Genomic DNA, 24,907 nt, shown 5'->3' on the forward strand with positions numbered 1-24,907 from the left:
TGAGGGGTTAATACCGTGGTCACTAACAAGAAGCGAATAAGAAGTTCCTAGTTAATCCGGGGGAGAAAAGGGAGGACACACGCGCTCGCTATAAATGAATATTGCGGACCAAACATTCCGGGTGCGATCATACCAGCACTATTGCACCGGATCCCATCAGAACTCCGCAGTTATGCGTGCCTGTGCGAGAGTAGTACTAGGATGAGTGACCTCCTGGGAAGTCCTCGTGTTGCACCGCAGAAAACATCATTTTTTTTTTCCTTTAAAAATCCACTTACGGCTCAAAAGTTTGTATTTTTTGTTTTAAATCTTTAAAAACTCATTTATTTCGTTTTCCTGGAGGGGTTAATACCGTGGTCACTAACAAGCAGCGAATAAGAAGTTCCTAGTTAATCCGGGGGAGAAAAAGGAGGACACACGCGCTCGCTATAAATGAATATTGCGGACCAAACATTCCGGGTGCGATCATACCAGCACTAATGCACCGGATCCCATCAGAACTCCGCAGTTAAGTGTGCTTGGGCGAGTGTAGTACTAGGATGGGTGACCTCCTGGGAAGTCCTCGTGTTGCACCCCTGAAAACTTCATTTTTTTTCCCTTTAAAAATCCACTTACGTCTCAAAAGTTTGTATTTTTTGTTTTAACTCTTTAAAAACTCATTTATTTCGTTTTCCTTGAGGGGTTAATACCGTGGTCACTAACAAGCAGCGAATAAGAAGTTCCTAGTTAATCCGGGGGAGAAAAGGGAGGACACACGCGCTCGCTATAAATGAATATTGCGGACCAAACATTCCGGGTGCGATCATACCAGCACTAATGCACCGGATCCCATCAGAACTCCGCAGTTTAGCGTGCTTGGGCGAGAGTAGTACAAGGATGGGTGACTTCCTGGGAAGTCCTCGTGTTGCACCCCTGAAAACATCATTTTTTTTTTCCTTTAAAAATCCATTTAGGGCTCAAAAGTTTGTATTTTTTTGTTTTAAATCTTTAAAAACACATTGATTTCGTTTTGCTTGAGGGGTTAATACCGTGGTCACTAACAAGCAGCGAATAAGAAGTTCCTAGTTAATCCGGGGGATAAAAGGGAGGACACACGCGCTCGCTATAAATGAATATTGCGGACCAAACATTCCGGGTGCGATCATACCAGCACTAATGCACCGGATCCCACCAGAACTCCGCAGTTAAGCATTCTTGGGCGAGAGTAGTACTTTGATGGGTGACCTCATGGGAAGTCCTCGTGTTGCACCCCTGAAAACATCATTTTTTTTTCCCTTTAAAAATCAACTTACGGCTCAAAAGTTTGTATTTTTTATTTTAAGTCTTTAAAAACTCATTTATTTCGTTTTCCTTGAGGGGTTAATACCGTGGTCACTAACAAGCAGCGAATAAGAAGTTCCTAGTTAATCCGGGGGAGAAAAGGGAGGACACACGCGCTCGCTATAAATGAATATTGCGGACCAAACATTCCGGGTGCGATCATACCAGCACTAATGCACCGGATCCCATCAGAACTCCGCAGTTTAGCGTGCTTGGGCGAGAGTAGTACAAGGATGGGTGACTTCCTGGGAAGTCCTCGTGTTGCACCCCTGAAAACATCATTTTTTTTTTCCTTTAAAAATCAATTTAGGGCTCAAAAGTTTGTATTTTTTGTTTTAAATCTTTAAAAACACATTGATTTCGTTTTGCTTGAGGGGTTAATACCGTGGTCACTAACAAGCAGCGAATAAGAAGTTCCTAGTTAATCCGGGGGATAAAAGGGAGGACACACGCGCTCGCTATAAATGAATATTGCGGACCAAACATTCCGGGTGCGATCATACCAGCACTAATGCACCGGATCCCACCAGAACTCCGCAGTTAAGCATTCTTGGGCGAGAGTAGTACTTTGATGGGTGACCTCATGGGAAGTCCTCGTGTTGCACCCCTGAAAACATCATTTTTTTTTCCCTTTAAAAATCAACTTACGGCTCAAAAGTTTGTATTTTTTATTTTAAGTCTTTAAAAACTCATTTATTTCGTTTTCCTTGAGGGGTTAATACCGTGGTCACTAACATGCAGCGAATAAGAAGTTCCTAGTTAATCCGGGGGAGAAAAGGGAGGACACACGTGCTCGCTATAAATGAATATTGCGGACCAATCATTCCGGGTGCGATCATACCCGCACTTATGCACCGGATCCCATCAGAACTCCGCAGTTAAGCGTGCTTGGGAGAGAGTATTACAAGGATGGGTGACCTCCTAAGAAGTCATCGTGTTGCATCCCCGAAAACATTATTATTTTTTTTCCCTTAAAAAACGACTTACGGCTCAAAAGTTTGTATTTTTTGTTTTAAATCTTTAAAAACTCATTTATTTCGTTTTCCTTGAGGGGTTAATACCGTGGTCACTAACAAGCAGCGAATAAGAAGTTCCTAATTAATCCGGGGGAGAAAAGGGAGGACACACGCGCTCGCTATAAATGAATATTGCGGACCAAACATTCCGGGTGCGATCATACCCGCACTAATGCACCGGATCCCATCAGAACTCCGCAGTTAAGCGTGCTTGGGAGAGAGTATTACAAGGATGGGTGACCTCCTGGGAAGTCCTCGTGTTGCATCCCTGAAAACATTATTTTTTTTTCTTTTAAAAATCCACTTACGGCTCAAAAGTTTGTATTTTTTGGTTTAAATCTTTAAAAACTCATTTATTTCGTTTTCCTTGAGGGGTTAATACCGTGGTCACTAACAAGCAGCGAATAAGAAGTTCCTAGTTAATCTGGGAGAGAAAAAGGAGGACACACGCGCTCGCTATAAATGAATATTGCGGACCAAACATTCCGGGTGCGATCATACCAGCACTAATGCACCGGATCCCATCAGAACTCCGCAGTTAAGCGTGTTTGGGCGAGAGTAGTACGAGGATGGGTGACCTCCTGGGAAGTCCTCGTGTTGCACCCCTGAAAACATCATTTTTTTTCCCTTTGAAAATCCACTTACGGCTCAAAAGTTTGTATATTTTATTTTAAGTCTTTAAAAACTCATTTATTTCGTTTTCCTTGAGGGGTTAATACCGTGGTCACTAACAAGCAGCGAATAAGAAGTTCCTAGTTAATCCGGGGGAGAAAAGGGAGGACACACGCGCTCGCTATAAATGAATATTGCGGACCAAACATTCCGGGTGCGATCATACCAGCACTATTGCACCGGATCCCATCAGAACTCCGCAGTTATGCGTGCCTGTGCGAGAGTAGTACTAGGATGAGTGACCTCCTGGGAAGTCCTCGTGTTGCACCGCTGAAAACATCATTTTTTTTTTCCTTTAAAAATCCACTTACGGCTCAAAAGTTTGTATTTTTTGTTTTAAATCTTTAAAAACTCATTTATTTCGTTTTCCTGGAGGGGTTAATACCGTGGTCACTAACAAGCAGCGAATAAGAAGTTCCTAGTTAATCCGGGGGAGAAAAGGGAGGACACACGCGCTCGCTATAAATGAATATTGCGGACCAAACATTCCAGGTGCGATCATACCAGCACTAATGCACCGGATCCCATCAGAACTCCGCAGTTAAGGGTGCTTGGGAGAGAGTAGTACTGGGATGGGTGACCTCCTGGGAAGTCCTCGTGTTGCACCCCTGAAAACATCATTTTTTTTCCCTTTAAAAATCCACTTACGGCTCAAAAGTTTGTATTTTTTGTTTTAAATATTTAAAAACTCATTTATTTCGTTTTCCTTGAGGGTTTAATACCGTGGTCACTAAGAAGCAGCGAATAAGAAGTTCCTAGTTAATCCGGGGGAGAAAAGGGAGGACACACACGCTCGCTATAAATGAATATTGCGGACCAAACATTCCGGGTGCGATCGTACCAGCACTAATGCAGCGGATCCCATCAGAACTCCGCAGTAAGCGAGCTTGGGCGAGAGTAGTACTAGGATGAGTGACCTCCTCGGAAGTACCCGTGTTGCACCCCTGAAAACATCATTTTTTTTTTCCTTTAAAAATCCACTTACGGCTCAAAAGTTTGTATTTTTTGTTTTAAATCTTTAAAAACTCATTTATTTCGTTTTCCTTGAGGGGTTAATACCGTGGTCACTAACAAGCAGCGAATAAGAAGTTCCTAGTGAATCCGGGGGAGAAAAGGGAGGACACACGTGCTCGCTATAAATGAATATTGCGGACGAAACATTCCGGGTGCGATCATACCCGCACTTATGCACCGGATCCCATCAGAACTCCGCAGTTAAGCGTGCTTGGGAGAGAGTATTACAAGGATGGGTGACCTCCTGGGAAGTCATCGTGTTGCATCCCCGAAAACATTATTATTTTTTTTCCCTTAAAAATCCACTTACGGCTCAAAAGTTTGTATTTTTTGTTTTAAATCTTTAAAAACTCATTTATTTCGTTTTCCTTGAGGGGTTAATACCGTGGTCACTAACAAGCAGCGAATAAGAAGTTCCTAGTTAATCCGGGGGAGAAAAGGGAGGACACACGCGCTCGCTATAAATGAATATTGCGGACCAAACATTCCGGGTGCGATCATACCAGCACTAATGCACCGGATCCCATCAGAACTCCGCAGTTAAGCGTGTTTGGGAGAGAGTATTACGAGGATGGGTGACCTCCTGGGAAGTCCTCGTGTTGCACCCCTGAAAACATCATTTTTTTTCACTTTGAAAATCCACTTACGGCTCAAAAGTTTGTATTTTTTGTTTTAAGTCTTTAAAAACTCATTTATTTCGTTTTCCTTGAGGGGTTAATACCGTGGTCACTAACAAGCAGCGAGTAAGAAGTTCCTAGTTAATCCGGGGGAGAAAAGGGAGGACACACGCGCTCGCTATAAATGAATATTGCGGACCAAACATTCCGGGTGCGATCATACCAGCACTAATGCACCGGATCCCATCAGAACTCCGCAGTTAAGCGTGTTTGGGAGAGAGTATTACGAGGATGGGTGACCTCCTGGGAAGTCCTCGTGTTGCACCCCTGAAAACATCATTTTTTTTCACTTTGAAAATCCACTTACGGCTCAAAAGTTTGTATTTTTTGTTTTAAGTCTTTAAAAACTCATTTATTTCGTTTTCCTTGAGGGGTTAATACCGTGGTCACTAACAAGCAGCGAATAAGAAGTTCCTAGTTAATCCGGGGGAGAAAAGGGAGGACACACGCGCTCGCTATAAATGAATATTGCGGACCAAACATTCCGGGTGCGATCATACCAGCACTATTGCACCGGATCCCATCAGAACTCCGCAGTTATGCGTGCCTGTGCGAGAGTAGTACTAGGATGAGTGACCTCCTGGGAAGTCCTCGTGTTGCACCGCAGAAAACATCATTTTTTTTTTCCTTTAAAAATCCACTTACCGCTCAAAAGTTTGTACTTTTTGTTTTAAATCTTTAAAAACTCATTTATTTCGTTTTCCTGGAGGGGTTAATACCGTGGTCACTAACAAGCAGCGAATAAGAAGTTCCTAGTTAATCCGGGGGAGAAAAAGGAGGACACACGCGCTCGCTATAAATGAATATTGCGGACCAAACATTCCGGGTGCGATCATACCAGCACTAATGCACCGGATCCCATCAGAACTCCGCAGTTAAGTGTGCTTGGGCGAGTGTAGTACTAGGATGGGTGACCTCCTGGGAAGTCCTCGTGTTGCACCCCTGAAAACTTCATTTTTTTTCCCTTTAAAAATCCACTTACGGCTCAAAAGTTTGTATTTTTTGTTTTAACTCTTTAAAAACTCATTTATTTCGTTTTCCTTGAGGGGTTAATACCGTGGTCACTAACAAGCAGCGAATAAGAAGTTCCTAGTTAATCCGGGGGAGAAAAGGGAGGACACACGCGCTCGCTATAAATGAATATTGCGGACCAAACATTCCGGGTGCGATCATACCAGCACTAATGCACCGGATCCCATCAGAACTCCGCAGTTTAGCGTGCTTGGGCGAGAGTAGTACAAGGATGGGTGACTTCCTGGGAAGTCCTCGTGTTGCACCCCTGAAAACATCATTTTTTTTTTTCCTTTAAAAATCCATTTAGGGCTCAAAAGTTTGTATTTTTTGTTTTAAATCTTTAAAAACACATTGATTTCGTTTTGCTTGAGGGGTTAATACCGTGGTCACTAACAAGCAGCGAATAAGAAGTTCCTAGTTAATCCGGGGGATAAAAGGGAGGACACACGCGCTCGCTATAAATGAATATTGCGGACCAAACATTCCGGGTGCGATCATACCAGCACTAATGCACCGGATCCCACCAGAACTCCGCAGTTATGCGTGCTTGGGCGAGAGTAGTACTTTGATGGGTGACCTCATGGGAAGTCCTCGTGTTGCACCCCTGAAAACATCATTTTTTTTTCCCTTTAAAAATCAACTTACGGCTCAAAAGTTTGTATTTTTTATTTTAAGTCTTTAAAAACTCATTTATTTCGTTTTCCTTGAGGGGTTAATACCGTGGTCACTAACAAGCAGCGAATAAGAAGTTCCTAATTAATCCGGGGGAGAAAAGGGAGGACACACGCGCTCGCTATAAATGAATATTGCGGACCAAACATTCCGGGTGCGATCATACCCGCACTAATGCACCGGATCCCATCAGAACTCCGCAGTTAAGCGTGCTCTGGCGAGAGTAGTACTAGGATGGGTGACCTCCTTGGAAGTCCTCGTGTTGCACCCCTGAAAACATCAATTTTTTTTTCCCTTTAAAAATCCACTTACGGCTCAAAAGTTTGTATTTTTTGGTTTAAATCTTTAAAAACTCATTTATTTCGTTTTCCTTGAGGGGTTAATACCGTGGTCACTAACAAGCAGCGAATAAGAAGTTCCTAGTTAATCCGGGGGAGAAAAAGGAGGACACACGCGCTCGCTATAAATGAATATTGCGGACCAAACATTCCGGGTGCGATCATACCAGCACTAATGCACCGGATCCCATTAGAACTCCGCAGTTAAGCGTGTTAGGGCGAGAGTAGTACGAGGATGGGTGACCTCCTGGGAAGTCCTCGTGTTGCACCCCTGAAAACATCATATTATTTCACTTTGAAAATCCACTTACGGCTCAAAAGTTTGTATTTTTTGTTTTAAGTCTTTAAAAACTCATTTATTTCGTTTTCCTTGAGGGGTTAATACCGTGGTCACTAACAAGAAGCGAATAAGAAGTTCCTAGTTAATCCGGGGGAGAAAAGGGAGGACACACGCGCTCGCTATAAATGAATATTGCGGACCAAACATTCCGGGTGCGATCATACCAGCACTATTGCACCGGATCCCATCAGAACTCCGCAGTTATGCGTGCCTGTGCGAGAGTAGTACTAGGATGAGTGACCTCCTGGGAAGTCCTCGTGTTGCACCGCAGAAAACATCATTTTTTTTTTCCTTTAAAAATCCACTTACGGCTCAAAAGTTTGTATTTTTTGTTTTAAATCTTTAAAAACTCATTTATTTCGTTTTCCTGGAGGGGTTAATACCGTGGTCACTAACAAGCAGCGAATAAGAAGTTCCTAGTTAATCCGGGGGAGAAAAAGGAGGACACACGCGCTCGCTATAAATGAATATTGCGGACCAAACATTCCGGGTGCGATCATACCAGCACTAATGCACCGGATCCCATCAGAACTCCGCAGTTAAGTGTGCTTGGGCGAGTGTAGTACTAGGATGGGTGACCTCCTGGGAAGTCCTCGTGTTGCACCCCTGAAAACTTCATTTTTTTTCCCTTTAAAAATCCACTTACGTCTCAAAAGTTTGTATTTTTTGTTTTAACTCTTTAAAAACTCATTTATTTCGTTTTCCTTGAGGGGTTAATACCGTGGTCACTAACAAGCAGCGAATAAGAAGTTCCTAGTTAATCCGGGGGAGAAAAGGGAGGACACACGCGCTCGCTATAAATGAATATTGCGGACCAAACATTCCGGGTGCGATCATACCAGCACTAATGCACCGGATCCCATCAGAACTCCGCAGTTTAGCGTGCTTGGGCGAGAGTAGTACAAGGATGGGTGACTTCCTGGGAAGTCCTCGTGTTGCACCCCTGAAAACATCATTTTTTTTTTCCTTTAAAAATCCATTTAGGGCTCAAAAGTTTGTATTTTTTTGTTTTAAATCTTTAAAAACACATTGATTTCGTTTTGCTTGAGGGGTTAATACCGTGGTCACTAACAAGCAGCGAATAAGAAGTTCCTAGTTAATCCGGGGGATAAAAGGGAGGACACACGCGCTCGCTATAAATGAATATTGCGGACCAAACATTCCGGGTGCGATCATACCAGCACTAATGCACCGGATCCCACCAGAACTCCGCAGTTAAGCATTCTTGGGCGAGAGTAGTACTTTGATGGGTGACCTCATGGGAAGTCCTCGTGTTGCACCCCTGAAAACATCATTTTTTTTTCCCTTTAAAAATCAACTTACGGCTCAAAAGTTTGTATTTTTTATTTTAAGTCTTTAAAAACTCATTTATTTCGTTTTCCTTGAGGGGTTAATACCGTGGTCACTAACAAGCAGCGAATAAGAAGTTCCTAGTTAATCCGGGGGAGAAAAGGGAGGACACACGCGCTCGCTATAAATGAATATTGCGGACCAAACATTCCGGGTGCGATCATACCAGCACTAATGCACCGGATCCCATCAGAACTCCGCAGTTTAGCGTGCTTGGGCGAGAGTAGTACAAGGATGGGTGACTTCCTGGGAAGTCCTCGTGTTGCACCCCTGAAAACATCATTTTTTTTTTCCTTTAAAAATCAATTTAGGGCTCAAAAGTTTGTATTTTTTGTTTTAAATCTTTAAAAACACATTGATTTCGTTTTGCTTGAGGGGTTAATACCGTGGTCACTAACAAGCAGCGAATAAGAAGTTCCTAGTTAATCCGGGGGATAAAAGGGAGGACACACGCGCTCGCTATAAATGAATATTGCGGACCAAACATTCCGGGTGCGATCATACCAGCACTAATGCACCGGATCCCACCAGAACTCCGCAGTTAAGCATTCTTGGGCGAGAGTAGTACTTTGATGGGTGACCTCATGGGAAGTCCTCGTGTTGCACCCCTGAAAACATCATTTTTTTTTCCCTTTAAAAATCAACTTACGGCTCAAAAGTTTGTATTTTTTATTTTAAGTCTTTAAAAACTCATTTATTTCGTTTTCCTTGAGGGGTTAATACCGTGGTCACTAACATGCAGCGAATAAGAAGTTCCTAGTTAATCCGGGGGAGAAAAGGGAGGACACACGTGCTCGCTATAAATGAATATTGCGGACCAATCATTCCGGGTGCGATCATACCCGCACTTATGCACCGGATCCCATCAGAACTCCGCAGTTAAGCGTGCTTGGGAGAGAGTATTACAAGGATGGGTGACCTCCTAAGAAGTCATCGTGTTGCATCCCCGAAAACATTATTATTTTTTTTCCCTTAAAAAACGACTTACGGCTCAAAAGTTTGTATTTTTTGTTTTAAATCTTTAAAAACTCATTTATTTCGTTTTCCTTGAGGGGTTAATACCGTGGTCACTAACAAGCAGCGAATAAGAAGTTCCTAATTAATCCGGGGGAGAAAAGGGAGGACACACGCGCTCGCTATAAATGAATATTGCGGACCAAACATTCCGGGTGCGATCATACCCGCACTAATGCACCGGATCCCATCAGAACTCCGCAGTTAAGCGTGCTTGGGAGAGAGTATTACAAGGATGGGTGACCTCCTGGGAAGTCCTCGTGTTGCATCCCTGAAAACATTATTTTTTTTTCTTTTAAAAATCCACTTACGGCTCAAAAGTTTGTATTTTTTGGTTTAAATCTTTAAAAACTCATTTATTTCGTTTTCCTTGAGGGGTTAATACCGTGGTCACTAACAAGCAGCGAATAAGAAGTTCCTAGTTAATCTGGGAGAGAAAAAGGAGGACACACGCGCTCGCTATAAATGAATATTGCGGACCAAACATTCCGGGTGCGATCATACCAGCACTAATGCACCGGATCCCATCAGAACTCCGCAGTTAAGCGTGTTTGGGCGAGAGTAGTACGAGGATGGGTGACCTCCTGGGAAGTCCTCGTGTTGCACCCCTGAAAACATCATTTTTTTTCCCTTTGAAAATCCACTTACGGCTCAAAAGTTTGTATATTTTATTTTAAGTCTTTAAAAACTCATTTATTTCGTTTTCCTTGAGGGGTTAATACCGTGGTCACTAACAAGCAGCGAATAAGAAGTTCCTAGTTAATCCGGGGGAGAAAAGGGAGGACACACGCGCTCGCTATAAATGAATATTGCGGACCAAACATTCCGGGTGCGATCATACCAGCACTATTGCACCGGATCCCATCAGAACTCCGCAGTTATGCGTGCCTGTGCGAGAGTAGTACTAGGATGAGTGACCTCCTGGGAAGTCCTCGTGTTGCACCGCTGAAAACATCATTTTTTTTTTCCTTTAAAAATCCACTTACGGCTCAAAAGTTTGTATTTTTTGTTTTAAATCTTTAAAAACTCATTTATTTCGTTTTCCTGGAGGGGTTAATACCGTGGTCACTAACAAGCAGCGAATAAGAAGTTCCTAGTTAATCCGGGGGAGAAAAGGGAGGACACACGCGCTCGCTATAAATGAATATTGCGGACCAAACATTCCAGGTGCGATCATACCAGCACTAATGCACCGGATCCCATCAGAACTCCGCAGTTAAGGGTGCTTGGGAGAGAGTAGTACTGGGATGGGTGACCTCCTGGGAAGTCCTCGTGTTGCACCCCTGAAAACATCATTTTTTTTCCCTTTAAAAATCCACTTACGGCTCAAAAGTTTGTATTTTTTGTTTTAAATATTTAAAAACTCATTTATTTCGTTTTCCTTGAGGGTTTAATACCGTGGTCACTAAGAAGCAGCGAATAAGAAGTTCCTAGTTAATCCGGGGGAGAAAAGGGAGGACACACACGCTCGCTATAAATGAATATTGCGGACCAAACATTCCGGGTGCGATCGTACCAGCACTAATGCAGCGGATCCCATCAGAACTCCGCAGTAAGCGAGCTTGGGCGAGAGTAGTACTAGGATGAGTGACCTCCTCGGAAGTACCCGTGTTGCACCCCTGAAAACATCATTTTTTTTTTCCTTTAAAAATCCACTTACGGCTCAAAAGTTTGTATTTTTTGTTTTAAATCTTTAAAAACTCATTTATTTCGTTTTCCTTGAGGGGTTAATACCGTGGTCACTAACAAGCAGCGAATAAGAAGTTCCTAGTGAATCCGGGGGAGAAAAGGGAGGACACACGTGCTCGCTATAAATGAATATTGCGGACGAAACATTCCGGGTGCGATCATACCCGCACTTATGCACCGGATCCCATCAGAACTCCGCAGTTAAGCGTGCTTGGGAGAGAGTATTACAAGGATGGGTGACCTCCTGGGAAGTCATCGTGTTGCATCCCCGAAAACATTATTATTTTTTTTCCCTTAAAAATCCACTTACGGCTCAAAAGTTTGTATTTTTTGTTTTAAATCTTTAAAAACTCATTTATTTCGTTTTCCTTGAGGGGTTAATACCGTGGTCACTAACAAGCAGCGAATAAGAAGTTCCTAGTTAATCCGGGGGAGAAAAGGGAGGACACACGCGCTCGCTATAAATGAATATTGCGGACCAAACATTCCAGGTGCGATCGTACCAGCACTAATGCACCGGATCCCATCAGAACTCCGCAGTTAAGGGTGCTTGGGAGAGAGTAGTACTAGGATGGGTGACCTCCTGGGAAGTCCTCGTGTTGCACCCCTGAAAACATCATTTTTTTTCCATTAAAAATCCACTTACGGCTCAAAAGTTTGTATTTTTTGTTTTAAATCTTTAAAAACTCATTTATTTCGTTTTCCTTGAGGGGTTAATACCGTGGTCACTAACAAGTAGCGAATAAGAAGTTCCTAGTTAATCTGGGGGAGAAAACGGAGGATACACGCGCTCGCTATAAATGAATATTGCAGACCAAACATTCCGGGTGCGATCATACCAGCACTAATGCACCGGATCCCATCAGAACTCCGCAGTTAAGCGTGCTTGGGAGAGAGTAGTACTAGGATGGGTGACCTCCTGGGAAGTCCTCGTGTTGCACCCCTGAAAACATCATTTTTTTTTTCTTTTAAAATTCCACATTCGGCTCAAAAGTTTGTATTTTTTGTTTTAAATCTTTAAAAACTCATTTATTTCGTTTTCCTTGAGGGGTTAATACCGTGGTCACTAACATGCAGCGAATAAGAAGTTCCTAGTTAATCCGGGGGAGAAAAGGGAGGACACACGTGCTCGCTATAAATGAATATTGCGGACCAAACATTCCGGGTGCGATCATACCCGCACTTATGCACCGGATCCCATCAGAACTCCGCAGTTAAGCGTGCTTGGGAGAGAGTATTACAAGGATGGGTGACCTCCTGGGAAGTCATCGTGTTGCATCCCCGAAAACATTATTATTTTTTTTCCCTTAATAATCCACTTACGGCTCAAAAGTTTGTATTTTTTGTTTTAAATCTTTAAAAACTCATTTATTTCGTTTTCCTTGAGGGGTTAATACCGTGGTCACTAACAAGCAGCGAATAAGAAGTTCCTAGTTAATCCGGGGGAGAAAAGGGAGGACACACGCGCTCGCTATAAATGAATATTGCGGACCAAACATTCCAGGTGCGATCATACCAGCACTAATGCACCGGATCCCATCAGAACTCCGCAGTTAAGCGTGCTTGGGAGAGAGTATTACAAGGATGGGTGACCTCCTGGGAAGTCATCGTGTTGCATCCCCGAAAACATTATTATTTTTTTTCCTTTAAAAATCCACTTACGGCTCAAAAGTTTGTATTTTTTGTTTTATATCTTTAAAAACTCATTTATTTCGTTTTCCTTGAGGGGTTAATAACGTGGTCACTAACAAGCAGCGAATAAGAAGTTCCTAGATAATCCGGGGGAGAAAAGGGAGGACACACGCGCTCGCTATAAATGAATATTGCGGACCAAACATTCCGGGTGCGATCGTACCAGCACTAATGCACCGGATCCCATCAGAACTCCGCAGTTAAGCGTGCTTGGGCGAGAGTAGTACTAGGATGAGTGACCTCCTCGGAAGTCCTCGTCTTGCACCCCTGAAAACATCATTTTTTTTTTCCTATAAAAATCCACTTACTGCTCAAAAGTTTGTATTTTTTGTTTTAAATCTTTAAAAACTCATTTATTTCGTTTTCCTTGAGGGGTTAATACCGTGGTCACTAACAAGCAGCGAATAAGAAGTTCCTAGTTAATCCGGGGGAGAAAAGGGAGGACACACGCGCTCGCTATAAATGAATATTGCAGATCAAACATTCCGGGTGCGATCATACCAGCACTAATGCACCGGATCCCACCAGAACTCCGCAGTTAAGCATTCTTGGGCGAGAGTAGTACTAGGATGGGTGACCTCTTGGGAAGTCCTCGTGTTGCACCCTTGAAAACATCATTTTTTTTTTTCCTTTAAAAATCAACTTACGGCTCAAAAGTTTGTATTTTTTTTTTAAGGCCTTAAAAACTAATTTATTTCGTTTTCCTTGAGGGGTTAATACCGTGGTCACTAACAAGCAGCGAATAAGAAGTTCCTAGTTAATCCGGGGGAGAAAAGGGAGGACACACGCGCTCGCTATAAATGAATATTGCGGACCAAACATTCCGGGTGCGATCATACCAGCACTAATGCACCGGATCCCATCAGAACTCCGTAGTTAAGCGTGCTTGGGCGAGAGTAATACTAGGATGAGTGACCTCCTGGGAAGTCCTCGTGTTGCACCCCTGAAAACTTCATTTTTTTTTTCCTTTAAAAATCCACTTACGGCACAAAAGTTTGTATTTTTTGTTTTAAGTCTTTAAAAACTCATTTATTTCGTTTTCCTTGAGGGGTTAATACCGTGGTCACTAACAAGCAGCGAATAAGAAGTTCCTAGTTAATCCGGGGGAGAAAAGGGAGGACACAAGCGCTCGCTATAAATGAATATTGCGGACCAAACATTCCGGGTGCGATCATACCAGCACTAATGCACCGGATCCCATCAGAACTCAGCAGTTTAGCGTGCTTGCGCAAGAGTAGTACTAGGATGGGTGACCTCCTGGGAAGTCCTCGTGTTGCATCCCTGAAAACATCATTTTTTTTTTCCTTTAAAAATCCATTTACGGCACAAAAGTTTGTATTTTTTGTTTTAAATCTTTAAAAACTCATTTATTTCGTTTTCCTTGAGGGGTTAATACCGTGGTCACTAACAAGCAGCGAATAAGAAGTTCCTAGTTAATCCGGGGGAGAAAAGGGAGGACACAAGCGCTCGCTATAAATGAATATTGCGGACCAAACATTCCGGGTGCGATCATACCAGCACTAATGCAACGGATCCCATCAGAACTCTGCAGTTAAGCGTGCTTGGGCTAGAGTAGTACTAGGATGGGTGACCTCCTGGGAAGTCCTCGTGTTGCACCCCTGAAAACATCATTTTTTTTTCCTTTAAAAATCCACTTACGGCACAAAAGTTTGTATTTTTTGTTTTAAATCTTTAAAAACTCATTTATTTCGTTTTCCTTGAGGGGTTAATACCGTGGTCACTAACAAGCAGCGAATAAGAAGTTACTAGTTAATCCAGGGGAGAAAAGGGAGGACACAAGCGCTCGCTATAAATGAATATTGCGGACCAAACATTCCGGGTGCGATCATACCAGCACTAATGCACCGGATCCCATCAGAACTCCGCAGTTAAGCGTGCTTGGGCGAGAGTAGTACTAGGACGGGTGACCTCCTGGGAAGTCATCGTGTTGCATCCCCGAAAACATTATTATTTTTTTCCTTTCAAAATCCACTTACGGCTCAAAAGTTTGTATTTTTTGTTTTAAATCTTTAAAAACTCATTTATTTCGTTTTCCTTGAGGGGTTAATACCATGGTCACTAACAAGCAGCGAATAAGAAGTTCCTAGTTCATCCGGGGGAGAAAAGGGATGACACACGCGCTCGCTATAAATGAATATTGCGGACCAAACATTCCAGGTGCGATCATACCAGCACTAATGCACCGGATCCCATCAGAACTCCGCAGTTAAGCGTGCTTGGGAGAGAGTATTACAAGGATGGGTGACCTCCTGGGAAGTCATCGTGTTGCATCCCCGAAAACATTATTATTTTTTTTCCTTTAAAAATCCACTTACGGCTCAAAAGTTTGTATTTTTTGTTTTAAATCTTTAAAAACTCATTTATTTCGTTTTCCTTGAGGGGTTAATAACGTGGTCACTAACAAGCAGCGAATAAGAAGTTCCTAGATAATCCGGGGGAGAAAAGGGAGGACACACGCGCTCGCTATAAATGAATATTGCGGACCAAACATTCCGGGTGCGATCATACCCGCACTAATGCACCGGATCCCATCAGAACTCCGCAGTTAAGCATGCTTGGGCGAGAGTAGTACTAGGACGGGTGACCTCCTGGGAAGTCCTCGTGTTGCACCCCTGAAAACATCATTTTGTTTTTCCTTTCAAAATCTACTTACGGCTCAAAAGTTTGTATTTTTTGTTTTAAATCTTTAAAAACTCATTTATTTCGTTTTCCTTGAGGGGTTAATACCGTGGTCACTAACATGCAGCGAATAAGAAGTTCCTAGTTAATCCGGGGGAGAAAAGGGAGGACACACGCGCTCGCTATAAATGAATATTGCGGACCAAACATTCCGGGTGCGATCATACCCGCACTAATGCACCGGATCCCATATGAACTCCGCAGTTAAGCGAGCTTTGGCGAGAGTAGTACTAGGATGGGTGACCTCCTGGGAAGTACTCGTGTTGCACCCCTGAAAACATCATTTTTTTTTCCTTTAAAAATCCACTTACGGCTCAAAAGTTTGTATTTTTTGTTTTAAATCTTTAAAAACTCATTTATTTCGTTTTCCTTGAGGGGTTAATACCGTGGTCACTAACAAGCAGCGAATAAGAAGTTCCTAGTTAATCCGGGGGAGAAAAGGGAGGACACACTTGCTCGCTATAAATGAATATTGCGGACCAAACATTCCGGGTGCGATCATACCAGCACTAATGCAACGGATCCCATCAGAACTCTGCAGTTAAGCGTGCTTGGGCTAGAGTAGTACTAGGATGGGTGACCTCCTGGGAAGTCCTCGTGTTGCACCCCTGAAAACATCATTTTTTTTTCCTTTAAAAATCCACTTACGGCACAAAAGTTTGTATTTTTTGTTTTAAATCTTTAAAAACTCATTTATTTCGTTTTCCTTGAGGGGTTAATACCGTGGTCACTAACAAGCAGCGAATAAGAAGTTACTAGTTAATCCGGGGGAGAAAAGGGAGGACACAAGCGCTCGCTATAAATGAATATTGCGGACCAAACATTCCGGGTGCGATCATACCAGCACTAATGCACCGGATCCCATCAGAACTCCGCAGTTAAGCGTGCTTGGGCGAGAGTAGTACTAGGACGGGTGACCTCCTGGGAAGTCATCGTGTTGCATCCCCGAAAACATTATTATTTTTTTCCTTTCAAAATCCACTTACGGCTCAAAAGTTTGTATTTTTTGTTTTAAATCTTTAAAAACTCATTTATTTCGTTTTCCTTGAGGGGTTAATACCATGGTCACTAACAAGCAGCGAATAAGAAGTTCCTAGTTCATCCGGGGGAGAAAAGGGAGGACACACGCGCTCGCTATAAATGAATATTGCGGACCAAACATTCCAGGTGCGATCATACCAGCACTAATGCACCGGATCCCATCAGAACTCCGCAGTTAAGCGTGCTTGGGAGAGAGTATTACAAGGATGGGTGACCTCCTGGGAAGTCATCGTGTTGCATCCCCGAAAACATTATTATTTTTTTTCCTTTAAAAATCCACTTACGGCTCAAAAGTTTGTATTTTTTGTTTTAAATCTTTAAAAACTCATTTATTTCGTTTTCCTTGAGGGGTTAATAACGTGGTCACTAACAAGCAGCGAATAAGAAGTTCCTAGATAATCCGGGGGAGAAAAGGGAGGACACACGCGCTCGCTATAAATAAATATTGCGGACCAAACATTCCGGGTGCGATCATACCCGCACTAATGCACCGGATCCCATCAGAACTCCGCAGTTAAGCGTGCTTGGGCGAGAGTAGTACTAGGACGGGTGACCTCCTGGGAAGTCCTCGTGTTGCACCCCTGAAAACATCATTTTGTTTTTCCTTTCAAAATCCACTTACGGCTCAAAAGTTTGTATTTTTTGTTTTAAATCTTTAAAAACTCATTTATTTCGTTTTCCTTGAGGGGTTAATACCGTGGTCACTAACATGCAGCGAATAAGAAGTTCCTAGTTAATCCGGGGGAGAAAAGGGAGGACACACGCGCTCGCTATAAATGAATATTGCGGACCAAACATTCCGGGTGCGATCATACCCGCACTAATGCACCGGATCCCATCAGAACTCCGCAGTTAAGCGAGCTTTGGCGAGAGTAGTACTAGGATGGGTGACCTCCTGGGAAGTACTCGTGTTGCACCCCTGAAAACATCATTTTTTTTTTCCTTTAAAAATCCACTTACGGCTCAAAAGTTTGTATTTTTTGTTTTAAATCTTTAAAAACTCATTTATTTCGTTTTCCTTGAGGGGTTAATACCGTGGTCACTAACAAGCAGCGAATAAGAAGTTCCTAGTTAATCCGGGGGAGAAAAGGGAGGACACACTTGCTCGCTATAAATGAATATTGCGGATCAAACATTCCGGGTGCGATCATACCAGCACTAATGCACCGGATCCCACCAGAACTCCGCAGTTAAGCATTCTTGGGCGAGAGTAGTACTAGGATGGGTGACCTCTTGGGAAGTCCTCGTGTTGCACCCTTGAAAACATCATTATTTTTTTTCCTTTAAAAATCAACTTACGGCTCAAAAGTTTGTATTTTTTTTTTAAGGCCTTAAAAACTAATTTATTTCGTTTTCCTTGAGGGGTTAATACCGTGGTCACTAACAAGCAGCGAATAAGAGGTTCCTAGTTAATCCGGGGGAGAAAAGGGAGGACACACGCGCTCGCTATAAATGAATATTGCGGACCAAACTTTCCGGGTGCGATCATACCCGCACTAATGCACCGGATCCCATCAGAACTCCGCAGTTAAGCATGCTTGGGCGAGAGTAGTACTAGGACGGGTGACCTCCTGGGAAGTCCTCGTGTTGCACCCCTGAAAACATCATTTTGTTTTTCCTTTCAAAATCTACTTACGGCTCAAAAGTTTGTATTTTTTGTTTTAAATCTTTAAAAACTCATTTATTTCGTTTTCCTTGAGGGGTTAATACCGTGGTCACTAACATGCAGCGAATAAGAAGTTCCTAGTTAATCCGGGGGAGAAAAGGGAGGACACACGCGCTCGCTATAAATGAATATTGCGGACCAAACATTCCGGGTGCGATCATACCCGCACTAATGCACCGGATCCCATCAGAACTCCGCAGTTAAGCGAGCTTTGGCGAGAGTAGTACTAGGATGGGTGACCTCCTGGGAAGTACTCGTGTTGCACCCCTGAAAACATCATTTTTTTTTCCTTTAAAAATCCACTTATGGCTCAAAAGTTTGTATTTTTTGTTTTAAATCTTTAAAAACTCATTTATTTCGTTTTCCTTGAGGGGTTAATACCGTGGTCACTAACAAGCAGCGAATAAGAAGTTCCTAGTTAATCCGGGGGAGAAAAGGGAGGACACACTTGCTCGCTATAAATGAATATTGCGGACCAAACATTCCGGGTGCGATCATACCAGCACTAATGCAACGGATCCCATCAGAACTCTGCAGTTAAGCGTGCTTGGGCTAGAGTAGTACTAGGATGGGTGACCTCCTGGGAAGTCCTCGTGTTGCACCCCTGAAAACATCATTTTTTTTTCCTTTAAAAATCCACTTACGGCACAAAAGTTTGTATTTTTTGTTTTAAATCTTTAAAAACTCATTTATTTCGTTTTCCTTGAGGGGTTAATACCGTGGTCACTAACAAGCAGCGAATAAGAAGTTACTAGTTAATCCGGGGGAGAAAAGGGAGGACACAAGCGCTCGCTATAAATGAATATTGCGGACCAAACATTCCGGGTGCGATCATACCAGCACTAATGCACCGGATCCCATCAGAACTCCGCAGTTAAGCGTGCTTGGGCGAGAGTAGTACTAGGACGGGTGACCTCCTGGGAAGTCATCGTGTTGCACCCCTGAAAACATCATTTTTTTTTCCTTTAAAAATCCACTTACGGCTCAAAAGTTTGTATTTTTTGTTTTAAATCTTTAAAAACTCATTTATTTCGTTTTCCTTGAGGGGTTAATACCGTGGTCACTAACAAGCAGCGAATAAGAAGTTCCTAGTTAATCCGGGGGAGAAAAGGGAGGACACACTTGCTCGCTATAAATGAATATTGCGGACCAAACATTCCGGGTGCGATCATACCAGCACTAATGCAACGGATCCCATCAGAACTCTGCAGTTAAGCGTGCTTGGGCTAGAGTAGTACTAGGATGGGTGACCTCCTGGGAAGTCCTCGTGTTGCACCCCTGAAAACATCATTTTTTTTTCCTTTAAAAATCCACTTACGGCACAAAAGTTTGTATTTTTTGTTTTAAATCTTTAAAAACTCATTTATTTCGTTTTCCTTGAGGGGTTAATACCGTGGTCACTAACAAGCAGCGAATAAGAAGTTACTAGTTAATCCGGGGGAGAAAAGGGAGGACACAAGCGCTCGCTATAAATGAATATTGCGGACCAAACATTCCGGGTGCGATCATACCAGCACTAATGCACCGGATCCCATCAGAACTCCGCAGTTAAGCGTGCTTGGGCGAGAGTAGTACTAGGACGGGTGACCTCCTGGGAAGTCATCGTGTTGCATCCCCGAAAACATTATTATTTTTTTCCTTTCAAAATCCACTTACGGCTCAAAAGTTTGTATTTTTTGTTTTAAATCTTTAAAAACTCATTTATTTCGTTTTCCTTGAGGGGTTAATACCATGGTCACTAACAAGCAGCGAATAAGAAGTTCCTAGTTCATCCGGGGGAGAAAAGGGAGGACACACGCGCTCGCTATAAATGAATATTGCGGACCAAACATTCCAGGTGCGATCATACCAGCACTAATGCACCGGATCCCATCAGAACTCCGCAGTTAAGCGTGCTTGGGAGAGAGTATTACAAGGATGGGTGACCTCCTGGGAAGTCATCGTGTTGCATCCCCGAAAACATTATTATTTTTTTTCCTTTAAAAATCCACTTACGGCTCAAAAGTTTGTATTTTTTGTTTTAAATCTTTAAAAACTCATTTATTTCGTTTTCCTTGAGGGGTTAATAACGTGGTCACTAACAAGCAGCGAATAAGAAGTTCCTAGATAATCCGGGGGAGAAAAGGGAGGACACACGCGCTCGCTATAAATAAATATTGCGGACCAAACATTCCGGGTGCGATCATACCCGCACTAATGCACCGGATCCCATCAGAACTCCGCAGTTAAGCGTGCTTGGGCGAGAGTAGTACTAGGACGGGTGACCTCCTGGGAAGTCCTCGTGTTGCACCCCTGAAAACATCATTTTGTTTTTCCTTTCAAAATCCACTTACGGCTCAAAAGTTTGTATTTTTTGTTTTAAATCTTTAAAAACTCATTTATTTCGTTTTCCTTGAGGGGTTAATACCGTGGTCACTAACATGCAGCGAATAAGAAGTTCCTAGTTAATCCGGGGGAGAAAAGGGAGGACACACGCGCTCGCTATAAATGAATATTGCGGACCAAACATTCCGGGTGCGATCATACCCGCACTAATGCACCGGATCCCATCAGAACTCCGCAGTTAAGCGAGCTTTGGCGAGAGTAGTACTAGGATGGGTGACCTCCTGGGAAGTACTCGTGTTGCACCCCTGAAAACATCATTTTTTTTTTCCTTTAAAAATCCACTTACGGCTCAAAAGTTTGTATTTTTTGTTTTAAATCTTTAAAAACTCATTTATTTCGTTTTCCTTGAGGGGTTAATACCGTGGTCACTAACAAGCAGCGAATAAGAAGTTCCTAGTTAATCCGGGGGAGAAAAGGGAGGACACACTTGCTCGCTATAAATGAATATTGCGGATCAAACATTCCGGGTGCGATCATACCAGCACTAATGCACCGGATCCCACCAGAACTCCGCAGTTAAGCATTCTTGGGCGAGAGTAGTACTAGGATGGGTGACCTCTTGGGAAGTCCTCGTGTTGCACCCTTGAAAACATCATTATTTTTTTTCCTTTAAAAATCAACTTACGGCTCAAAAGTTTGTATTTTTTTTTTAAGGCCTTAAAAACTAATTTATTTCGTTTTCCTTGAGGGGTTAATACCGTGGTCACTAACAAGCAGCGAATAAGAGGTTCCTAGTTAATCCGGGGGAGAAAAGGGAGGACACACGCGCTCGCTATAAATGAATATTGCGGACCAAACTTTCCGGGTGCGATCATACCCGCACTAATGCACCGGATCCCATCAGAACTCCGCAGTTAAGCATGCTTGGGCGAGAGTAGTACTAGGACGGGTGACCTCCTGGGAAGTCCTCGTGTTGCACCCCTGAAAACATCATTTTGTTTTTCCTTTCAAAATCTACTTACGGCTCAAAAGTTTGTATTTTTTGTTTTAAATCTTTAAAAACTCATTTATTTCGTTTTCCTTGAGGGGTTAATACCGTGGTCACTAACATGCAGCGAATAAGAAGTTCCTAGTTAATCCGGGGGAGAAAAGGGAGGACACACGCGCTCGCTATAAATGAATATTGCGGACCAAACATTCCGGGTGCGATCATACCCGCACTAATGCACCGGATCCCATCAGAACTCCGCAGTTAAGCGAGCTTTGGCGAGAGTAGTACTAGGATGGGTGACCTCCTGGGAAGTACTCGTGTTGCACCCCTGAAAACATCATTTTTTTTTCCTTTAAAAATCCACTTATGGCTCAAAAGTTTGTATTTTTTGTTTTAAATCTTTAAAAACTCATTTATTTCGTTTTCCTTGAGGGGTTAATACCGTGGTCACTAACAAGCAGCGAATAAGAAGTTCCTAGTTAATCCGGGGGAGAAAAGGGAGGACACACTTGCTCGCTATAAATGAATATTGCGGACCAAACATTCCGGGTGCGATCATACCAGCACTAATGCAACGGATCCCATCAGAACTCTGCAGTTAAGCGTGCTTGGGCTAGAGTAGTACTAGGATGGGTGACCTCCTGGGAAGTCCTCGTGTTGCACCCCTGAAAACATCATTTTTTTTTCCTTTAAAAATCCACTTACGGCACAAAAGTTTGTATTTTTTGTTTTAAATCTTTAAAAACTCATTTATTTCGTTTTCCTTGAGGGGTTAATACCGTGGTCACTAACAAGCAGCGAATAAGAAGTTACTAGTTAATCCGGGGGAGAAAAGGGAGGACACAAGCGCTCGCTATAAATGAATATTGCGGACCAAACATTCCGGGTGCGATCATACCAGCACTAATGCACCGGATCCCATCAGAACTCCGCAGTTAAGCGTGCTTGGGCGAGAGTAGTACTAGGACGGGTGACCTCCTGGGAAGTCATCGTGTTGCATCCCCGAAAACATTATTATTTTTTTCCTTTCAAAATCCACTTACGGCTCAAAAGTTTGTATTTTTTGTTTTAAATCTTTAAAAACTCATTTATTTCGTTTTCCTTGAGGGGTTAATACCATGGTCACTAACAAGCAGCGAATAAGAAGTTCCTAGTTCATCCGGGGGAGAAAAGGGAGGACACACGCGCTCGCTATAAATGAATATTGCGGACCAAACATTCCAGGTGCGATCATACCAGCACTAATGCACCGGATCCCATCAGAACTCCGCAGTTAAGCGTGCTTGGGAGAGAGTATTACAAGGATGGGTGACCTCCTGGGAAGTCATCGTGTTGCATCCCCGAAAACATTATTATTTTTTTTCCTTTAAAAATCCACTTACGGCTCAAAAGTTTGTATTTTTTGTTTTAAATCTTTAAAAACTCATTTATTTCGTTTTCCTTGAGGGGTTAATAACGTGGTCACTAACAAGCAGCGAATAAGAAGTTCCTAGATAATCCGGGGGAGAAAAGGGAGGACACACGCGCTCGCTATAAATGAATATTGCGGACCAAACATTCCGGGTGCGATCATACCCGCACTAATGCACCGGATCCCATCAGAACTCCGCAGTTAAGCGTGCTTGGGCGAGAGTAGTACTAGGACGGGTGACCTCCTGGGAAGTCCTCGTGTTGCACCCCTGAAAACATCATTTTGTTTTTCCTTTCAAAATCCACTTACGGCTCAAAAGTTTGTATTTTTTGTTTTAAATCTTTAAAAACTCATTTATTTCGTTTTCCTTGAGGGGTTAATACCGTGGTCACTAACATGCAGCGAATAAGAAGTTCCTAGTTAATCCGGGGGAGAAAAGGGAGGACACACGCGCTCGCTATAAATGAATATTGCGGACCAAACATTCCGGGTGCGATCATACCCGCACTAATGCACCGGATCCCATCAGAACTCCGCAGTTAAGCGAGCTTTGGCGAGAGTAGTACTAGGATGGGTGACCTCCTGGGAAGTACTCGTGTTGCACCCCTGAAAACATCATTTTTTTTTCCTTTAAAAATCCACTTACGGCTCAAAAGTTTGTATTTTTTGTTTTAAATCTTTAAAAACTCATTTATTTCGTTTTCCTTGAGGGGTTAATACCGTGGTCACTAACAAGCAGCGAATAAGAAGTTCCTAGTTAATCCGGGGGAGAAAAGGGAGGACACACTTGCTCGCTATAAATGAATATTGCGGATCAAACATTCCGGGTGCGATCATACCAGCACTAATGCACCGTATCCCACCAGAACTCCGCAGTTAAGCATTCTTGGGCGAGAGTAGTACTAGGATGGGTGACCTCTTGGGAAGTCCTCGTGTTGCACCCTTGAAAACATCATTATTTTTTTACCTTTAAAAATCAACTTACGGCTCAAAAGTTTGTATTTTTTTTTTAAGGCCTTAAAAACTAATTTATTTCGTTTTCCTTGAGGGGTTAATACCGTGGTCACTAACAAGCAGCGAATAAGAGGTTCCTAGTTAATCCGGGGGAGAAAAGGGAGGACACACGCGCTCGCTATAAATGAATATTGCGGACCAAACTTTCCGGGTGCGATCATACCAGCACTAATGCACCGGATCCCATCAGAACTCCGTAGTTAAGCGTGCTTGGGCGAGAGTAATACTAGGATGAGTGACCTCCTGGGAAGTCCTCGTGTTGCACCCCTGAAAACATCATTTTTTTTTTCCTTTAAAAATCCACTTACGGCACAAAAGTTTGTATTTTTTGTTTTAAGTCTTTAAAAACTCATTTATTTCGTTTTCCTTGAGGGGTTAATACCGTGGTCACTAACAAGCAGCGAATAAGAAGTTCCTAGTTAATCCGGGGGAGAAAAGGGAGGACACAAGCGCTCGCTATATATGAATATTGCGGACCAAACATTCCGGGTGGGATCATACCAGCACTAATGCACCGGATCCCATCAGAACTCAGCAGTTTAGCGTGCTTGCGCAAGAGTAGTACTAGGATGGGTGACCTCCTGGGAAGTCCTCGTGTTGCACCCCTGAAAACATCATTTTTTTTTTCCTTTAAAAATCCATTTACGGCACAAAAGTTTGTATTTTTTGTTTTAAATCTTTAAAAACTCATTTATTTCGTTTTCCTTGAGGGGTTAATACCGTGGTCACTAACAAGCTGCGAATAAGAAGTTCCTAGTTAATCCGGGGGAGAAAAGGGAGGACACAAGCGCTCGCTATAAAGGAATATTGCGGACCAAACATTCCGGGTGCGATCATACCAGCACTAATGCACCGGATCCCATCAGAACTCTGCAGTTAAGCGTGCTTGGGCTAGAGTAGTACTAGGATGGGTGACCTCCTGGGAAGTCCTCGTGTTGCACCCCTGAAAAC

General features: G+C 42.9%; 72 non-coding genes and 2 pseudogenes across 72 annotated transcripts; all 74 read left to right on the forward strand.

Annotated features, from left to right (window-relative positions):
* Positions 1 to 119: 119 nt before the first annotated feature.
* Positions 120 to 238, forward strand: LOC133827491 (5S ribosomal RNA). The gene has a single exon (XR_009890180.1). It is a non-coding gene; the product is annotated as a 5S ribosomal RNA (ribosomal RNA).
* Positions 239 to 457: 219 nt separating this feature from the next.
* LOC133826417 (5S ribosomal RNA) lies at positions 458 to 576 on the forward strand. The gene has a single exon (XR_009889138.1). It is a non-coding gene; the product is annotated as a 5S ribosomal RNA (ribosomal RNA).
* A 218-nt stretch (positions 577 to 794) lies between these two features.
* On the forward strand, positions 795 to 913 carry LOC133827235 (5S ribosomal RNA). The gene has a single exon (XR_009889931.1). It is a non-coding gene; the product is annotated as a 5S ribosomal RNA (ribosomal RNA).
* Positions 914 to 1,133: 220 nt separating this feature from the next.
* LOC133827323 (5S ribosomal RNA) lies at positions 1,134 to 1,252 on the forward strand. Its single transcript, XR_009890018.1, has one exon. It is a non-coding gene; the product is annotated as a 5S ribosomal RNA (ribosomal RNA).
* Positions 1,253 to 1,471: 219 nt separating this feature from the next.
* Positions 1,472 to 1,590, forward strand: LOC133827236 (5S ribosomal RNA). Its single transcript, XR_009889932.1, has one exon. It is a non-coding gene; the product is annotated as a 5S ribosomal RNA (ribosomal RNA).
* A 219-nt stretch (positions 1,591 to 1,809) lies between these two features.
* Positions 1,810 to 1,928, forward strand: LOC133827325 (5S ribosomal RNA). The gene has a single exon (XR_009890019.1). It is a non-coding gene; the product is annotated as a 5S ribosomal RNA (ribosomal RNA).
* Positions 1,929 to 2,147: 219 nt separating this feature from the next.
* On the forward strand, positions 2,148 to 2,266 carry LOC133827570 (5S ribosomal RNA). Its single transcript, XR_009890259.1, has one exon. It is a non-coding gene; the product is annotated as a 5S ribosomal RNA (ribosomal RNA).
* Positions 2,267 to 2,486: 220 nt separating this feature from the next.
* LOC133827432 (5S ribosomal RNA) lies at positions 2,487 to 2,605 on the forward strand. The gene has a single exon (XR_009890123.1). It is a non-coding gene; the product is annotated as a 5S ribosomal RNA (ribosomal RNA).
* A 218-nt stretch (positions 2,606 to 2,823) lies between these two features.
* On the forward strand, positions 2,824 to 2,942 carry LOC133826808 (5S ribosomal RNA). Its single transcript, XR_009889516.1, has one exon. It is a non-coding gene; the product is annotated as a 5S ribosomal RNA (ribosomal RNA).
* A 218-nt stretch (positions 2,943 to 3,160) lies between these two features.
* Positions 3,161 to 3,279, forward strand: LOC133827492 (5S ribosomal RNA). Its single transcript, XR_009890181.1, has one exon. It is a non-coding gene; the product is annotated as a 5S ribosomal RNA (ribosomal RNA).
* Positions 3,280 to 3,498: 219 nt separating this feature from the next.
* Positions 3,499 to 3,617, forward strand: LOC133827102 (5S ribosomal RNA). Its single transcript, XR_009889802.1, has one exon. It is a non-coding gene; the product is annotated as a 5S ribosomal RNA (ribosomal RNA).
* A 218-nt stretch (positions 3,618 to 3,835) lies between these two features.
* LOC133827587 (5S ribosomal RNA) lies at positions 3,836 to 3,953 on the forward strand (annotated as a pseudogene).
* Positions 3,954 to 4,172: 219 nt separating this feature from the next.
* On the forward strand, positions 4,173 to 4,291 carry LOC133827528 (5S ribosomal RNA). Its single transcript, XR_009890217.1, has one exon. It is a non-coding gene; the product is annotated as a 5S ribosomal RNA (ribosomal RNA).
* A 220-nt stretch (positions 4,292 to 4,511) lies between these two features.
* Positions 4,512 to 4,630, forward strand: LOC133827424 (5S ribosomal RNA). The gene has a single exon (XR_009890116.1). It is a non-coding gene; the product is annotated as a 5S ribosomal RNA (ribosomal RNA).
* A 218-nt stretch (positions 4,631 to 4,848) lies between these two features.
* On the forward strand, positions 4,849 to 4,967 carry LOC133827426 (5S ribosomal RNA). Its single transcript, XR_009890117.1, has one exon. It is a non-coding gene; the product is annotated as a 5S ribosomal RNA (ribosomal RNA).
* Positions 4,968 to 5,185: 218 nt separating this feature from the next.
* Positions 5,186 to 5,304, forward strand: LOC133827493 (5S ribosomal RNA). The gene has a single exon (XR_009890183.1). It is a non-coding gene; the product is annotated as a 5S ribosomal RNA (ribosomal RNA).
* Positions 5,305 to 5,523: 219 nt separating this feature from the next.
* On the forward strand, positions 5,524 to 5,642 carry LOC133826419 (5S ribosomal RNA). Its single transcript, XR_009889140.1, has one exon. It is a non-coding gene; the product is annotated as a 5S ribosomal RNA (ribosomal RNA).
* Positions 5,643 to 5,860: 218 nt separating this feature from the next.
* On the forward strand, positions 5,861 to 5,979 carry LOC133827237 (5S ribosomal RNA). Its single transcript, XR_009889933.1, has one exon. It is a non-coding gene; the product is annotated as a 5S ribosomal RNA (ribosomal RNA).
* A 220-nt stretch (positions 5,980 to 6,199) lies between these two features.
* On the forward strand, positions 6,200 to 6,318 carry LOC133827175 (5S ribosomal RNA). Its single transcript, XR_009889873.1, has one exon. It is a non-coding gene; the product is annotated as a 5S ribosomal RNA (ribosomal RNA).
* A 219-nt stretch (positions 6,319 to 6,537) lies between these two features.
* LOC133827187 (5S ribosomal RNA) lies at positions 6,538 to 6,656 on the forward strand. The gene has a single exon (XR_009889884.1). It is a non-coding gene; the product is annotated as a 5S ribosomal RNA (ribosomal RNA).
* Positions 6,657 to 6,876: 220 nt separating this feature from the next.
* Positions 6,877 to 6,995, forward strand: LOC133826914 (5S ribosomal RNA). Its single transcript, XR_009889619.1, has one exon. It is a non-coding gene; the product is annotated as a 5S ribosomal RNA (ribosomal RNA).
* Positions 6,996 to 7,213: 218 nt separating this feature from the next.
* LOC133827494 (5S ribosomal RNA) lies at positions 7,214 to 7,332 on the forward strand. The gene has a single exon (XR_009890184.1). It is a non-coding gene; the product is annotated as a 5S ribosomal RNA (ribosomal RNA).
* A 219-nt stretch (positions 7,333 to 7,551) lies between these two features.
* LOC133826420 (5S ribosomal RNA) lies at positions 7,552 to 7,670 on the forward strand. The gene has a single exon (XR_009889141.1). It is a non-coding gene; the product is annotated as a 5S ribosomal RNA (ribosomal RNA).
* A 218-nt stretch (positions 7,671 to 7,888) lies between these two features.
* On the forward strand, positions 7,889 to 8,007 carry LOC133827238 (5S ribosomal RNA). Its single transcript, XR_009889934.1, has one exon. It is a non-coding gene; the product is annotated as a 5S ribosomal RNA (ribosomal RNA).
* A 220-nt stretch (positions 8,008 to 8,227) lies between these two features.
* On the forward strand, positions 8,228 to 8,346 carry LOC133827326 (5S ribosomal RNA). Its single transcript, XR_009890020.1, has one exon. It is a non-coding gene; the product is annotated as a 5S ribosomal RNA (ribosomal RNA).
* Positions 8,347 to 8,565: 219 nt separating this feature from the next.
* LOC133827239 (5S ribosomal RNA) lies at positions 8,566 to 8,684 on the forward strand. The gene has a single exon (XR_009889935.1). It is a non-coding gene; the product is annotated as a 5S ribosomal RNA (ribosomal RNA).
* A 219-nt stretch (positions 8,685 to 8,903) lies between these two features.
* Positions 8,904 to 9,022, forward strand: LOC133827327 (5S ribosomal RNA). Its single transcript, XR_009890021.1, has one exon. It is a non-coding gene; the product is annotated as a 5S ribosomal RNA (ribosomal RNA).
* A 219-nt stretch (positions 9,023 to 9,241) lies between these two features.
* On the forward strand, positions 9,242 to 9,360 carry LOC133827571 (5S ribosomal RNA). The gene has a single exon (XR_009890260.1). It is a non-coding gene; the product is annotated as a 5S ribosomal RNA (ribosomal RNA).
* Positions 9,361 to 9,580: 220 nt separating this feature from the next.
* LOC133827433 (5S ribosomal RNA) lies at positions 9,581 to 9,699 on the forward strand. Its single transcript, XR_009890124.1, has one exon. It is a non-coding gene; the product is annotated as a 5S ribosomal RNA (ribosomal RNA).
* A 218-nt stretch (positions 9,700 to 9,917) lies between these two features.
* LOC133826809 (5S ribosomal RNA) lies at positions 9,918 to 10,036 on the forward strand. Its single transcript, XR_009889517.1, has one exon. It is a non-coding gene; the product is annotated as a 5S ribosomal RNA (ribosomal RNA).
* A 218-nt stretch (positions 10,037 to 10,254) lies between these two features.
* LOC133827495 (5S ribosomal RNA) lies at positions 10,255 to 10,373 on the forward strand. The gene has a single exon (XR_009890185.1). It is a non-coding gene; the product is annotated as a 5S ribosomal RNA (ribosomal RNA).
* A 219-nt stretch (positions 10,374 to 10,592) lies between these two features.
* Positions 10,593 to 10,711, forward strand: LOC133827103 (5S ribosomal RNA). Its single transcript, XR_009889803.1, has one exon. It is a non-coding gene; the product is annotated as a 5S ribosomal RNA (ribosomal RNA).
* A 218-nt stretch (positions 10,712 to 10,929) lies between these two features.
* LOC133827588 (5S ribosomal RNA) lies at positions 10,930 to 11,047 on the forward strand (annotated as a pseudogene).
* Positions 11,048 to 11,266: 219 nt separating this feature from the next.
* LOC133827530 (5S ribosomal RNA) lies at positions 11,267 to 11,385 on the forward strand. Its single transcript, XR_009890218.1, has one exon. It is a non-coding gene; the product is annotated as a 5S ribosomal RNA (ribosomal RNA).
* A 220-nt stretch (positions 11,386 to 11,605) lies between these two features.
* LOC133827252 (5S ribosomal RNA) lies at positions 11,606 to 11,724 on the forward strand. The gene has a single exon (XR_009889948.1). It is a non-coding gene; the product is annotated as a 5S ribosomal RNA (ribosomal RNA).
* Positions 11,725 to 11,941: 217 nt separating this feature from the next.
* Positions 11,942 to 12,060, forward strand: LOC133826741 (5S ribosomal RNA). Its single transcript, XR_009889453.1, has one exon. It is a non-coding gene; the product is annotated as a 5S ribosomal RNA (ribosomal RNA).
* Positions 12,061 to 12,279: 219 nt separating this feature from the next.
* On the forward strand, positions 12,280 to 12,398 carry LOC133827531 (5S ribosomal RNA). Its single transcript, XR_009890219.1, has one exon. It is a non-coding gene; the product is annotated as a 5S ribosomal RNA (ribosomal RNA).
* A 220-nt stretch (positions 12,399 to 12,618) lies between these two features.
* On the forward strand, positions 12,619 to 12,737 carry LOC133827534 (5S ribosomal RNA). The gene has a single exon (XR_009890222.1). It is a non-coding gene; the product is annotated as a 5S ribosomal RNA (ribosomal RNA).
* Positions 12,738 to 12,957: 220 nt separating this feature from the next.
* LOC133827352 (5S ribosomal RNA) lies at positions 12,958 to 13,076 on the forward strand. Its single transcript, XR_009890045.1, has one exon. It is a non-coding gene; the product is annotated as a 5S ribosomal RNA (ribosomal RNA).
* A 219-nt stretch (positions 13,077 to 13,295) lies between these two features.
* Positions 13,296 to 13,414, forward strand: LOC133827291 (5S ribosomal RNA). The gene has a single exon (XR_009889986.1). It is a non-coding gene; the product is annotated as a 5S ribosomal RNA (ribosomal RNA).
* A 219-nt stretch (positions 13,415 to 13,633) lies between these two features.
* On the forward strand, positions 13,634 to 13,752 carry LOC133826996 (5S ribosomal RNA). Its single transcript, XR_009889700.1, has one exon. It is a non-coding gene; the product is annotated as a 5S ribosomal RNA (ribosomal RNA).
* Positions 13,753 to 13,971: 219 nt separating this feature from the next.
* LOC133827482 (5S ribosomal RNA) lies at positions 13,972 to 14,090 on the forward strand. Its single transcript, XR_009890172.1, has one exon. It is a non-coding gene; the product is annotated as a 5S ribosomal RNA (ribosomal RNA).
* A 219-nt stretch (positions 14,091 to 14,309) lies between these two features.
* On the forward strand, positions 14,310 to 14,428 carry LOC133827207 (5S ribosomal RNA). Its single transcript, XR_009889903.1, has one exon. It is a non-coding gene; the product is annotated as a 5S ribosomal RNA (ribosomal RNA).
* A 218-nt stretch (positions 14,429 to 14,646) lies between these two features.
* On the forward strand, positions 14,647 to 14,765 carry LOC133827123 (5S ribosomal RNA). Its single transcript, XR_009889823.1, has one exon. It is a non-coding gene; the product is annotated as a 5S ribosomal RNA (ribosomal RNA).
* Positions 14,766 to 14,984: 219 nt separating this feature from the next.
* Positions 14,985 to 15,103, forward strand: LOC133827535 (5S ribosomal RNA). Its single transcript, XR_009890224.1, has one exon. It is a non-coding gene; the product is annotated as a 5S ribosomal RNA (ribosomal RNA).
* Positions 15,104 to 15,323: 220 nt separating this feature from the next.
* On the forward strand, positions 15,324 to 15,442 carry LOC133826946 (5S ribosomal RNA). Its single transcript, XR_009889650.1, has one exon. It is a non-coding gene; the product is annotated as a 5S ribosomal RNA (ribosomal RNA).
* A 219-nt stretch (positions 15,443 to 15,661) lies between these two features.
* Positions 15,662 to 15,780, forward strand: LOC133827372 (5S ribosomal RNA). The gene has a single exon (XR_009890064.1). It is a non-coding gene; the product is annotated as a 5S ribosomal RNA (ribosomal RNA).
* Positions 15,781 to 15,998: 218 nt separating this feature from the next.
* Positions 15,999 to 16,117, forward strand: LOC133827208 (5S ribosomal RNA). The gene has a single exon (XR_009889904.1). It is a non-coding gene; the product is annotated as a 5S ribosomal RNA (ribosomal RNA).
* A 218-nt stretch (positions 16,118 to 16,335) lies between these two features.
* Positions 16,336 to 16,454, forward strand: LOC133827124 (5S ribosomal RNA). The gene has a single exon (XR_009889824.1). It is a non-coding gene; the product is annotated as a 5S ribosomal RNA (ribosomal RNA).
* Positions 16,455 to 16,673: 219 nt separating this feature from the next.
* On the forward strand, positions 16,674 to 16,792 carry LOC133827536 (5S ribosomal RNA). Its single transcript, XR_009890225.1, has one exon. It is a non-coding gene; the product is annotated as a 5S ribosomal RNA (ribosomal RNA).
* Positions 16,793 to 17,012: 220 nt separating this feature from the next.
* On the forward strand, positions 17,013 to 17,131 carry LOC133826594 (5S ribosomal RNA). Its single transcript, XR_009889309.1, has one exon. It is a non-coding gene; the product is annotated as a 5S ribosomal RNA (ribosomal RNA).
* Positions 17,132 to 17,350: 219 nt separating this feature from the next.
* Positions 17,351 to 17,469, forward strand: LOC133827268 (5S ribosomal RNA). The gene has a single exon (XR_009889964.1). It is a non-coding gene; the product is annotated as a 5S ribosomal RNA (ribosomal RNA).
* Positions 17,470 to 17,688: 219 nt separating this feature from the next.
* LOC133827292 (5S ribosomal RNA) lies at positions 17,689 to 17,807 on the forward strand. The gene has a single exon (XR_009889987.1). It is a non-coding gene; the product is annotated as a 5S ribosomal RNA (ribosomal RNA).
* A 219-nt stretch (positions 17,808 to 18,026) lies between these two features.
* LOC133826947 (5S ribosomal RNA) lies at positions 18,027 to 18,145 on the forward strand. The gene has a single exon (XR_009889651.1). It is a non-coding gene; the product is annotated as a 5S ribosomal RNA (ribosomal RNA).
* Positions 18,146 to 18,364: 219 nt separating this feature from the next.
* On the forward strand, positions 18,365 to 18,483 carry LOC133827269 (5S ribosomal RNA). Its single transcript, XR_009889965.1, has one exon. It is a non-coding gene; the product is annotated as a 5S ribosomal RNA (ribosomal RNA).
* Positions 18,484 to 18,701: 218 nt separating this feature from the next.
* Positions 18,702 to 18,820, forward strand: LOC133827209 (5S ribosomal RNA). The gene has a single exon (XR_009889905.1). It is a non-coding gene; the product is annotated as a 5S ribosomal RNA (ribosomal RNA).
* Positions 18,821 to 19,038: 218 nt separating this feature from the next.
* On the forward strand, positions 19,039 to 19,157 carry LOC133826949 (5S ribosomal RNA). Its single transcript, XR_009889653.1, has one exon. It is a non-coding gene; the product is annotated as a 5S ribosomal RNA (ribosomal RNA).
* A 218-nt stretch (positions 19,158 to 19,375) lies between these two features.
* On the forward strand, positions 19,376 to 19,494 carry LOC133827211 (5S ribosomal RNA). Its single transcript, XR_009889907.1, has one exon. It is a non-coding gene; the product is annotated as a 5S ribosomal RNA (ribosomal RNA).
* Positions 19,495 to 19,712: 218 nt separating this feature from the next.
* LOC133827125 (5S ribosomal RNA) lies at positions 19,713 to 19,831 on the forward strand. The gene has a single exon (XR_009889825.1). It is a non-coding gene; the product is annotated as a 5S ribosomal RNA (ribosomal RNA).
* Positions 19,832 to 20,050: 219 nt separating this feature from the next.
* LOC133827537 (5S ribosomal RNA) lies at positions 20,051 to 20,169 on the forward strand. Its single transcript, XR_009890226.1, has one exon. It is a non-coding gene; the product is annotated as a 5S ribosomal RNA (ribosomal RNA).
* A 220-nt stretch (positions 20,170 to 20,389) lies between these two features.
* LOC133826595 (5S ribosomal RNA) lies at positions 20,390 to 20,508 on the forward strand. Its single transcript, XR_009889310.1, has one exon. It is a non-coding gene; the product is annotated as a 5S ribosomal RNA (ribosomal RNA).
* A 219-nt stretch (positions 20,509 to 20,727) lies between these two features.
* Positions 20,728 to 20,846, forward strand: LOC133827270 (5S ribosomal RNA). The gene has a single exon (XR_009889966.1). It is a non-coding gene; the product is annotated as a 5S ribosomal RNA (ribosomal RNA).
* Positions 20,847 to 21,065: 219 nt separating this feature from the next.
* On the forward strand, positions 21,066 to 21,184 carry LOC133827293 (5S ribosomal RNA). The gene has a single exon (XR_009889988.1). It is a non-coding gene; the product is annotated as a 5S ribosomal RNA (ribosomal RNA).
* Positions 21,185 to 21,403: 219 nt separating this feature from the next.
* LOC133826948 (5S ribosomal RNA) lies at positions 21,404 to 21,522 on the forward strand. Its single transcript, XR_009889652.1, has one exon. It is a non-coding gene; the product is annotated as a 5S ribosomal RNA (ribosomal RNA).
* Positions 21,523 to 21,741: 219 nt separating this feature from the next.
* Positions 21,742 to 21,860, forward strand: LOC133827271 (5S ribosomal RNA). Its single transcript, XR_009889967.1, has one exon. It is a non-coding gene; the product is annotated as a 5S ribosomal RNA (ribosomal RNA).
* Positions 21,861 to 22,078: 218 nt separating this feature from the next.
* LOC133827212 (5S ribosomal RNA) lies at positions 22,079 to 22,197 on the forward strand. Its single transcript, XR_009889908.1, has one exon. It is a non-coding gene; the product is annotated as a 5S ribosomal RNA (ribosomal RNA).
* A 218-nt stretch (positions 22,198 to 22,415) lies between these two features.
* LOC133827126 (5S ribosomal RNA) lies at positions 22,416 to 22,534 on the forward strand. The gene has a single exon (XR_009889826.1). It is a non-coding gene; the product is annotated as a 5S ribosomal RNA (ribosomal RNA).
* A 219-nt stretch (positions 22,535 to 22,753) lies between these two features.
* Positions 22,754 to 22,872, forward strand: LOC133827538 (5S ribosomal RNA). Its single transcript, XR_009890227.1, has one exon. It is a non-coding gene; the product is annotated as a 5S ribosomal RNA (ribosomal RNA).
* A 220-nt stretch (positions 22,873 to 23,092) lies between these two features.
* On the forward strand, positions 23,093 to 23,211 carry LOC133826596 (5S ribosomal RNA). Its single transcript, XR_009889311.1, has one exon. It is a non-coding gene; the product is annotated as a 5S ribosomal RNA (ribosomal RNA).
* A 219-nt stretch (positions 23,212 to 23,430) lies between these two features.
* LOC133827272 (5S ribosomal RNA) lies at positions 23,431 to 23,549 on the forward strand. Its single transcript, XR_009889968.1, has one exon. It is a non-coding gene; the product is annotated as a 5S ribosomal RNA (ribosomal RNA).
* Positions 23,550 to 23,767: 218 nt separating this feature from the next.
* LOC133827462 (5S ribosomal RNA) lies at positions 23,768 to 23,886 on the forward strand. The gene has a single exon (XR_009890152.1). It is a non-coding gene; the product is annotated as a 5S ribosomal RNA (ribosomal RNA).
* Positions 23,887 to 24,105: 219 nt separating this feature from the next.
* LOC133826997 (5S ribosomal RNA) lies at positions 24,106 to 24,224 on the forward strand. The gene has a single exon (XR_009889701.1). It is a non-coding gene; the product is annotated as a 5S ribosomal RNA (ribosomal RNA).
* Positions 24,225 to 24,443: 219 nt separating this feature from the next.
* Positions 24,444 to 24,562, forward strand: LOC133827512 (5S ribosomal RNA). The gene has a single exon (XR_009890202.1). It is a non-coding gene; the product is annotated as a 5S ribosomal RNA (ribosomal RNA).
* A 219-nt stretch (positions 24,563 to 24,781) lies between these two features.
* On the forward strand, positions 24,782 to 24,900 carry LOC133826849 (5S ribosomal RNA). Its single transcript, XR_009889556.1, has one exon. It is a non-coding gene; the product is annotated as a 5S ribosomal RNA (ribosomal RNA).
* The last annotated feature ends 7 nt before the right edge of the window (positions 24,901 to 24,907 follow it).

The sequence above is a fragment of the Humulus lupulus genome, chromosome 3 (assembly GCF_963169125.1).
Source record: "Humulus lupulus chromosome 3, drHumLupu1.1, whole genome shotgun sequence".
In the NCBI taxonomy this organism is placed as follows: Eukaryota; Viridiplantae; Streptophyta; class Magnoliopsida; order Rosales; family Cannabaceae; genus Humulus; species Humulus lupulus.